The sequence below is a fragment of the Capsicum annuum genome, chromosome 12 (assembly GCF_002878395.1).
Source record: "Capsicum annuum cultivar UCD-10X-F1 chromosome 12, UCD10Xv1.1, whole genome shotgun sequence".
NCBI classification, from domain to species: Eukaryota; Viridiplantae; Streptophyta; class Magnoliopsida; order Solanales; family Solanaceae; genus Capsicum; species Capsicum annuum.
This window is the reverse complement of record NC_061122.1, coordinates 224,473,282-224,484,306: the sequence shown is the minus strand read 5'-3', so window position 1 is coordinate 224,484,306 and position 11,025 is coordinate 224,473,282. Positions and strand designations below refer to the sequence as shown.

The 11,025-nt window shown below is 29.3% G+C and overlaps 1 long non-coding RNA gene across 1 annotated transcript; it reads left to right on the top strand.

The window, feature by feature from the left end:
* Positions 1-6,832: 6,832 nt before the first annotated feature.
* LOC124889457 lies at positions 6,833-9,863 on the top strand. The gene is made up of 2 exons (XR_007048471.1): positions 6,833-7,131; positions 8,970-9,863. It is a non-coding gene; the product is annotated as an uncharacterized LOC124889457 (long non-coding RNA).
* The last annotated feature ends 1,162 nt before the right edge of the window (positions 9,864-11,025 follow it).

Below are 11,025 nucleotides of genomic sequence, written 5' to 3'. Positions count from 1 at the left end.
ACACCTATATTTAAGTAAAGTAAATCAGAAACCTTAAATCAAGCACCTTAATTAATGAAAATTACTAATTTATTGATTAGTGATATCTTAATATTATTTATAGTAATTCAAATTGAAAATAATTTAATACATTCCAAAATAATACAAAAAATCATGAATATCTATGTGTAATATGTAATACGACCTCTTATATGCAATTTCTTTTAAAAAGTTCATAAAAATATTATTTCTTATAAATCATTATTTTTTATGTGTATAAGGTCTAAAAATCAAATTGCATCAGATGAGGAGATATGTATGTATGTAGAAAACATTATAGGTTACATTGACCTTATACATAACAGTCTTATGTATAGTGTAATTAATTAAATGTATAATGTTGACATTAGTGGAGTTTCAAAATGTATTATGTTGAAGAATATACATAACTTGATATGTATAATGTCAAAAATCAAATTGCATCAGGTGACCATTTATTTTTAAAAAAATAATATAAGTTCTTGAATATTTTAATCTATACATTAGTATGGTAACCTTATACATATTCATTTTATGTATTATATTATAGTTATGTGAATTGTTGATTGAACAACTCATGCTAACTTAGGAATAATGCTTTCTTATACACAACTTGATATGTATAGAAATGAACAAACAACAGATATCAACCACATACTCGTACACTACTTAGTAATGTATGAAGGTTGAATTGAACAAATAACAGAATTTAACCATGTCCTCATACATTGTTTAGTAATGTATGAGGACTGAAGTAACAATATCTATATCACCTTAATTACTATTGTATGAGATGGTATAATACATTACCATTATGTATAATAATTAGGCATCGTTATAAAATACAAACAACAAATGTAAAATTTATACTCCAACAACAAATATACACTGATTTTAGTCACGGCGAGGAAGAGTATATCCTCAAAAATCAATTTGGAGTATAGGGGTGTTGGCTTCGATTGTGAATGAACGGCTGTTTTCGACTTCTACCACAACTCTGCTGTTGTATTTGGTAGCGAAGTGGTGGAGCTATAGACGAAAGATTAGTCGGATACGGTGGCAGGGATGCCAGAATTCAAATTTGAATCATCACAAGCACCAAAGAAAATTTTAAATTTAAATTTGATTTGGTAAAGTTGAAAAAAAAACTTAAAATTTAATGAAGAATGTGACCTTTGTTTAGTTAATGGTTGATAACTAAAATATTTAAAATTCTTCAGATTATGTTAGCTTGACTGTAGGCGTAAATAAAGGAGCAGAGATATGGAGTAAAAATTGGTGCACAAAAAAAAAGAGCAAATAATAGCATTTTGATATGTAAGGGTGTACAGACCAAACCATCAAGTCAAACCGAACCGACGAACCAAACCAAACCAAGAAAAAAAAATGACTTATAGTATGGTTTGATTGATTTGGCGTTAGAAAAAAAATCCGACCATTCTTAGTTTGGTTTGGTTTGGTGTTGACCAAAAAAAAATCCAAACCGAACCCGAATCAAACCAACATAATATATATATATATGTATGTATGTATGTATGTATATATATGTGTGTGTGTGTGTGTGTGTATGTATATGTGTATGTATATGTATATATATATTAGTTTAACCGCACGTGTACCCTTTGATTATTTAAAATTAGACGGTTTTGTCTATTGCATAAGCTTATATCGATATTTATATATAACTTTATTATAAAAAGTTAAATAGTAATTTACTCAAATAGAATGGATTATAAATTTTTACAAAGATATCTAATTATAATAAAATTGCTTTCTTACAAATCTTATGCCAAAAAAAGACTAAAATTGGATACAACAGTAAAATTAAAACCTTACCAATTACATGCACAAATGATGATAAAAGAAATGTTCCTAGAGAAAAAAATGCAATATTGTCGAAGGCAAAAATAATTGAGAGAATGATACCTTAAAAATTTGTGATGAAGAATGTTGAATAACGACCTTTTATATATAAGCGTTCAGATCCTCCTTCTTACATAAATATCAGTCGAATTTTCGTGTTCATATCTCAAATCAATATAATCAGATTTTTTAAGTAGATATTTGAATTATATTTAGTCAAATTCCTACATCTATATTTGCATGTGGCTCCATATCATCAAATCTTTAAATTTAGATTATGAAGATTAAATATCCACATGTGATTACAAGCAACCAAGACATTCACATATAAACTAAAACCAACTCAATCAAACCCAACCTTCGATAGAGGAGGGTACATTGCATAATGTGATATTGATGAAAATGACTATATTATAAACAACTTTTTTGCTTCGATTTTGTTTTGTTCTTTGAAATTCCATAGCCGCCTTTTTTATGTTATTCTCATAAATTAGTATTACGAATTTCGTTTAACATAAATAACAATTAATATGTCTCACTTACAAATAATATGGATTTCTATAGTGGTTGAATTGTACATAAAAGTTACGATATTACAAAAAACATGACTCATAAATAAAAAAGAATTTAACCTCCTATCCTAATTCGTGAACTTGATATGTTTTTTTTTTTAAAGAAAAATGGGATTGGAGCCCTTTTTATGTCCCGATAATTAAAATTATGTCATGATTATGCAAAGAAAGTAAAAGAAAAAAAGAGCAATAAACCTTTGATTTTTGACAATTTCATTCGGCGGCAACATACTTATCCAATTTTTCGATCAGAAATTTTCAAATAAAAGAGAAACACAAGAAATTATCAAAAGAGAGAATCAATGTCAATTGTTGATTATTATTCTTCATATATAAGAAATAAATAAAGGCAAAAGGGATGATGATAATGATAGTAAGAAAACACGTGAATCAAAACTAAAATAAAAAGCAAAAGTACAATATAAGAATTTGTTTCGTATAAATTTTGATCCAAAATATTACTTAAATAGAATTATAAAGAATATTTTTTATATAAGGTAAAATTCTATTTTTAGAAGTACTAAATATTACCTAGATTAAACAATTAAAATCACCAAATATATGTTATTAAATCCTAAAACTCATGCGTAGGAACAATAAATTAAATTTATTCTATTTATATAGCTTTCCTTTTATAAATCATATAATTAAATATAAATTTTTCTACCTCTTTTTTTTTTTTTTTTTACGTGCACAATGATTTCTTCCTTCTTTAACTTTGACTTGTCCTACAATTTTATTCATAATATTCTACTTATTCTTCTTTATAATTTTAAATTATGAAGTACTAGAAGTTTTTAGTTTATCATGATTCTTTCTATATATTTTAGGAGTTATTAAATTCTTTTCATATATTTTAGGAGTCTTTAATATAATTAAATAATAAATTAAGGAAAATAGTAAAAAGACATTTTTATCTATTGCAGAGGCTTCTAATGAAGGGAAAAAAAGTTCAAACGTTATTTTTAAGGCCCTTCACACTTTTAATACAGTATAGATATAATATTCGAACTTTTTTATACATAAATTATTAATTATAATCTACTTTTTAAATACTTTTTCAACTAATTTTAGTAATTTTCAATAATTTGAAAGTAGATGTAGATATATATTTAGATTTGGGTCATTAAGTTGTAATATTTGTCTATTAATTGCTAATTAAATGATCCAAAATCCAATATAAACTTAGAACCTAAACTTTTCACTCTTCATCTCACTTTTTAGTTTCACGAGAGTTTTCCGCTCCTCATTTTTTTATAATTGTGATTTTTCATAGAACATGAGTGAAAACATATTTGAACTAGTCTTCGATCACAATATAATTGTAAAAATTAAATATTATTAAAAAAATTAAAAAAACCAAAAAAACCGAAAACCCGACTAAAACCTAAACCAAAAAAAATAATTTAATGTTGGTTTGATTTGGTTTATAGTTTTAATAAACCGACATAATTGGTTTGATTTTTTTTTTTTTTAATAAAAACCAAACCAATCCGACCTATGTACACCCCTATTGATATGTATGAGGGGGATGAGAGAGAAAGAGTAAATTTAAGGGATTTAAGTAATTACTTTGAAATTTTATAATTACTTTTCTACTATAAAATTATGTAATAAGGTAAAGTTACCTTGTGTATATATATAAATTTTAGTTTATTTATTTATTTATTCATTTGGGTCTCGAAGCCAAAGTTGTATTTTAATACAGGTGAGGCATATTTTGGCCTCAAAGGTCCGAAAACTAGCTTAGGACAGGTTGTGGGCCGAAAGTCCAATATTTAGATTAGGATAGGTGCAAGTGGGCTAAAAATCCAATTAGATTAAGACAGGGTCTATTGATTTGGGCCTAATGACCTAAGTCTTTTATTTTCTCTCCTTCTCCTTTTACATTCTTTGTTATTAATTTGTTTAGACTTAGTTAAAATCCCTACTAAGTTGTTCAAATCTATTTTACACAAGTCTTTTCCTGATATCTATTACTTTTCAACAATCAATCTTTCTTTTTGAAGTTAATCAAAAGATATTTTTAAACAGTCCAGATAACCGCAAGTTAACGGATACTCTTGGTGATTAACAACCTTCCAAGAGTATTAATAGGAACTACTTACTCAAAATCTTCAAACTTAAATGATTTGTTTTTGTTTTGGATCATTTAAGTAACTTTCAAAAAAATTCTTAATTCCTTTTCAAATAAATTAAGTGGTGACTCTAAAAAAGTCAAAATTTTCACAAAATAGTGTGTTATCTTTGTTTCTAGGATTGCCTACTATTGGTAGGAACTCATCAAGTATAGCCCAGATATTAAAGAACTTAAAGGAAGTAGTACCTCTTGTAGCATCTGTTTCTAAAGAAAGATGAACTGATGAGTGATAAAAAAAATAAGGAAACCTGTACTCAACAACCACATGCCCATATAGCATCATCCAATTTGAGTTACCCATTACTCTATTAATTTTGTTGCACATTCTATATCTCTTTTTTGCTACTTTTTTGACCAAGTATAGAGTTCACCTTTCCATGTGATTTCGTTGAGCATACGATCCTGAACACAACTAGCAAAGTCTTTAATTTTCTTACTTGTTACTGGAGCACCATCAAGCCTGTCTTGAATATTCAAAATGGCATTACATTCTCCTCATAGTACCCAAGGTTTGGTATAGGCTTGATCTATCTATCTCAATTAATCCCATAAAACCTTCCTCTTCTCCACAGTTTTATACCCATGAATAATAGCCACTTCACAATCTATCTCCGTCTATATATTAAACACATACAATGTATGAATTGTACCTCCTGATCCAGTTTATAGACTTAATAAACATAACTATCCCACAGTATCCATACTCTACCATTTTCTGCCTTGGAGTAATTAAATTCTAATTTCCATCTTGGTGTGACTTTACTCGAGTTAATAACTTAAACGGTCACTCAATTTTAGACTTTTATCCTAGAAAGTCACTTAACTTTGAACTTTACTCAAAAAGTCACTCAACTTTAGATATTTTACTCAGAAAGTCACCCAACCCATTTTATTATTTTTTTAATTAATTTTTGCTTATGTGAAATTCTTTTAATAACAAAATTCTGAAAAATATAAAATATCCATTTAATGACCTTTTTACCCTTTCTTTCATTCTCCTTTCTTTCATTTGATACCTACATTTAAATGCTTATGTGGATAGTTAAATACCTACAATATTGTTATTGCTTCACTTGGAGAAGTTTTCTTATCTGCTACTGAATTAGTTGCAGAGTTTTCAAGAGTTTCTAATGATGTTGTTGTTGGCACCATTTAATTAATTTATAGGTTAATTTTTTTGAGGAGATATATAAATCAAGAAATGAAGGTATCAAATGTCGGTATCAAATAAAAGAGAGAGTAAATGTATCAAATGAAAGAAAGGGTAAAACAGTGTGACAATCAAAACATAATAAACAAAAGACTATAATAGTATCACAAGCAGGGACCACAATATTATGGCTAGTCAATGACGAACATCAACAAGTCTAAACCTTAGAGACGCAAGACAATACTCCTACACGGCTGACCTTCTACCCTCGAGATGCAAGACAAAAATTGATGTTGAAATTTAGTATAGATTTCATAAACAAATGTTGATTTCAAATCATAACATGAAACTAGGGTCTCTACACCTATGGACAAGTATTTATTAAAAATAGGATTGAAATTCGTGAATTTATAGGGCCAAAAGTTGAATACATACATTGTGTGCGTATTTATATCAATGGGTACAATATGTTTTAAAATAGTCATTTTAACTATAGATAAAGAGAACATAAAACATTTATTATTTATTAAAAGAAGATTTAATAAATAAATTTATAGTTGATTTTAAAAGTCAAAATATTAGAAAAATTAACATAGAAGTGTACCGTTATTTACATACACAGTTCAAATAAGAAAAATATCTTCATCGGGTAAATTCCTAACATTAGGAGGTCTGACATAATTCAAATAAAAATCATACAATAATAAAAAATGAAGTTGATTTTATAACCCTAAATATTAAGACTATAATTAAATTATAAATCTCTCTAATATGTCTTTCTTTTGGAGGTAAAAAAGTTGCTGGTATATGATGTTAGAAGTTTCGTACTTCTATAAAATAGTAATACAAGATAATACCCCTTTCTTTAAATGTAGGTATCAAATGAAAAAAAAGGGAACAAAGTCATTAAATGGATATTTTAAATTTTTCAGAATTTTGTTATTAAAAAAATTCTACATAAGCAAAAATTAGTTAAAAAAATAATAAATGGGTTGAGTGACTTTTTGAGTAAAAACATCTAAAGTTGAGTGACTTTCTGAGTAAAGTTCAAAGTTAAGTGATTTTCTGAGATAAAAGTCTGAGTGACCGTTTAAGTTATTAACTTGATTTTACTCACTATAGATTGTGCTTTATGCTCCTTAACTCTAGTTTCAACTAATCCAGCAAGTTTAATTTTGTTAGCTCAAAAATAAGTAATAATATCTCTATTCTTATCGCACTTATTAGGCCCCTTACATTCCAGTCCACTCAACTTATTGACTACTAATAGAGAAGCCCCATCTTGAGCTAGAAAAGAGAAAAGTTGCTAACGCAACAGTAGTAGTGGTAGTATCACCTCTAAATATACTTATCTAATCAGCAGCTTCAGTTGGCAACTGGCAACTAAGGTATTTGAACCTTCCTCCCTTTGAGATTTTACTTATCCATATTAGAAGATTCCACTACTAATTGATTTGCCTGTCTTATCTCTGCTTGAGAAGTTTGTTGAGCATCAACCTTCACTGGGTTAGGAGGTTTAGTAAACCAAGTAGGAAACCATCCTAAGCTTTCTCTTAGGTTGTAGTGGTTGTGGCTTCTGTGTTTTCTTCTTTTGATCTCCATAATTATTCCCAATCTTCAATCAAGTCCCACAATAAAGTGGTATCCATTCGCACTCAACCTTTTGCTGAAAAAATCTCCTAAAAGGAGCCATCACTTTTACTACCTTAGGGACTGGTTGGTTATGTTAACCTCGATTAGCATCCTACCATAGAAAATTTGAGCCTGATTGGTAGTACATTCATCTACATATTTAGGAACTACTATCGCACTTGCAATTCAACTTAGTGAGTCACACCCCAACAGCTCATGGGTAGTTTAGGAAATTTGTCCCATAAAGTAATATCAATGAGAAATTCCTTATCAAACTTGAAATTCAGAGACCATTATTTCAAAATCAAAAGTTTATTATTCATGGAATGTCGTTCAGCATACAACACCTCTTGAAGATTGCCATAATTGGCAAATTTGACTCCATAATAACCCTTATCATGGTAATACATATCTGGAGTTGCAACACTATTCCATGTATGAGAAATCTATGCATTTTGTTCTAGCTAGGTGTTTCTCCTACCACATAAACAATTTGGGTATTTTTCCATTTAGCTATCTCTTTCTCAGTCTTCTGCTTATCTAATTTTTACAGTAATATTACCCTCAATTATTTCTGGAGGGATATAATTAAGCGTTATACCATTACTAGCCCTGCAATTATGTGAGAACAAGCTTACCCATGAAGCCTCTGGTTTAGTTGATATTGTTTCATTGGCATGCACTATTTCTTCATCCTGCACCCCTTGAGCAGCAGATATTTTGCCCTTTTCACTCAATTGGACAGCAACAGCTGTTAATTGCTTGATGGTTCCCCATCTATCCCTTTCCCCGAGCTCAGATCCAAGAGAATGTAGCGTATTGGCTTCAGAGTCGTTACTAGGGTAGTATTTCTCTCATTATGGGTTGGTATCTCCCCCTGTGCAGCAGCATGAGTACTCATTGAGCTTCCCACTATGTATAACGTCTCCAGTAATACCTTTCTAAATATTACTGGGGGCGTTTGTCTTCATTACCATATACTTGATCAATAGGATACCTTCTTAAGTACTACATAGGAAAAATCCATACCAGGTCATCTTGGGAAAGTTCCTGACTATAAGCTCTTGAGAACCTTTGGGTGTTTATGTTATGTCTCTACCTTGAAGAGGCATAGGAATAAGTTTTGATCCCAAGGCAAATACTCATATAGTGTTAGGTTATGCACAAGGCCAAAAAGGATACAAACTTCTTAATATTTCTACCAAAAAGGTATTTATTGCTATAGATAAGCATTTCTTTGAGCATATTTTCCTTTTCTCATCATACACCTTATTTCAAAACCCATCATTCCCAGTGATGATCTAGAAATTCTAGATGGTGACTCCGAACCTACAAAAAGTAATGTCGATTCAACTCTCCCTTCATCATAACCTACTCATTCTTCTCATCCTAGTCCAGCCACTAGTCCTACTTCTAATGCTGAAATAACATCTAATCCCACACCAGATATTAGGAAGTCAAGCAGAGTAAGCAAAAGCCAGTATATCTGGATAATTTTATTCGTAATTATGTTTATCTAATTGATATTTAAGATTCATGTTTTAGTCAGCCTACACACTCCTTCACTTTTTCTTTCAATGCTTTGTCACTACAGAATCAACATCTATTAGGGACTATCAGTGGTTACTCTAGAACCCACAAGTAACAAATAAGGTAGTATTGATCCTAATTGGAGATCGCCAATGGATAAGGAAATCACAACCTTATAAAAGAATAAAACATGGGAGGTCACACCTCTATCTCTGGAAAGGAAAATACTACCTTATAAGTGGGTTTACAAGGTGAAACAACATTCTGATGGTACAATTGAGAGGTACAAGGAAAAACTTGTTATTAGAAAGGACATACAAAGGGAAGGTTTAGACTACAATAAAACCTTATCTCCTGATGTTAAGATGGCAAGAATCAAATATCTCATAGCTATTGTAATTAAGAGAGACCGGTCCATCTCTTAGCTTGGTGTGAATAATGCTTTCCTTCATGTTGATATTCAAGAAGACTGTATGAAGTTTCCACCAAGAATGACTGGCCCTAGTCCCAACCATATTTGCAGACTTAGAAAGTCTTTATATTGACTCAAGCATGAATCAAGGCAATGGTATGCCAAGCTTGTTGTTGCCCTCACTTTCAAAGATTTCTCAACATCTTTGAATGATTACTCATTATTTTTTAAAAGGCCAAGGGATCTCATTTCTATCATTGGAGTGTGTGTTGATGACATCTTGATTATAGAGAATTATCCCAATGAGTTCACAACTATGAAGGTCTTCCGTGACATGAATTCAAAAAGGACTTGAGGGAGCTACATTATTTTCTAGGGAAGGAGATTCACCGAGAGCAACATGGGTGTATTGTTAGTCAAAGGAAATTTTCCTTAGACTTGTTAGGGGTAGTTTGGTTGAAAACAAGTTATGCTGAGATTAGTTATGATGAGATAAATTATGATAGGATAAATTATATTGGGATTAGTTATGCTTGGATTATTTTTTATTGAGTGTTTGGATTGTTGTATTCAAAGTAATATGCATGGTATAATTTCTAAGAATAAATTAAGTGATTACAAAAATACCCTTCATCTTATTTAACTCTTTTTTATATAATTTCTTTTCAAACTTTAAATATTTATTCGTAAAAATAAAACTTTCTATCTTATTTAGCTTTAATTTTTTTGTGTGTGCCTTTTCATGATTATGCCGTATGTGTTTTAAAAAAATCTTACTACCTTATTCGGTTTGAAATAAAAACTTTCAACTTAAATTTGTTAAAGTAAAAGAAGATTTATTGTTTATTTCATTTCATTTAAACACATATCACTCATATAATATACTAAAGTTCATTTTAATTGATATATACCATAAGAATCAATTTTCAAGTGATTAGAAAACTATTTAATTTAAAATATGTAATTAAACAATAGTGTTGATATTTTTATTATTTTTTAGAGAATAATTATTCAAATAAATTTAACGTATAATATATTCATAAATAAAAAATATATATATGGGTGAATTAAAAGAAATACTTTATGTAAGGCGGGTCAATAAAAGTGAATAATTGGAGATAATGATGGAATAAGAATTTTGAATTTTAGATTTAAATTTTTGATAAATTATTATATATTTCTAATAAGTTTTTAATGTAAATATAAAATTCATGTCAAAATTATTAAGTATTTAACTTTTATTAAAATTCATAATTAAAATACTAGTATATATATATAGATGTGTGAAATGAAATCATAGATTTTGAGGGTATTTTAGTCATTGTATAATTTTATACCAAAGAGAAATAGTCTTGGGATTGTTATCCAACCAATTGGGTGGATAACTTATCGCGGGACTAATTATTATTTTTGGGATAAGTTATCCCAAATATTTACGACCAAACGTGTGATAAAAAGTTTTATCCAAGATTATTATTTTATCCCGGGATTATTGACTTTAATATCGCAAACCAAACGAACCCTTACAGGACTATGAATCTACTATTCTCCCTAAGTTTCATCTCCTCTTAATCCCTGTTATACACTCGCAGCCTCTTCAGAACTACTACTTGCTAATTACATTATTTGGAGTATTTATGACAACTGAACCGCAACTAGCTTTTTTTCTCATGTGTGCATCTCTAAGCTCGTAAGGTAAGTAAATTGA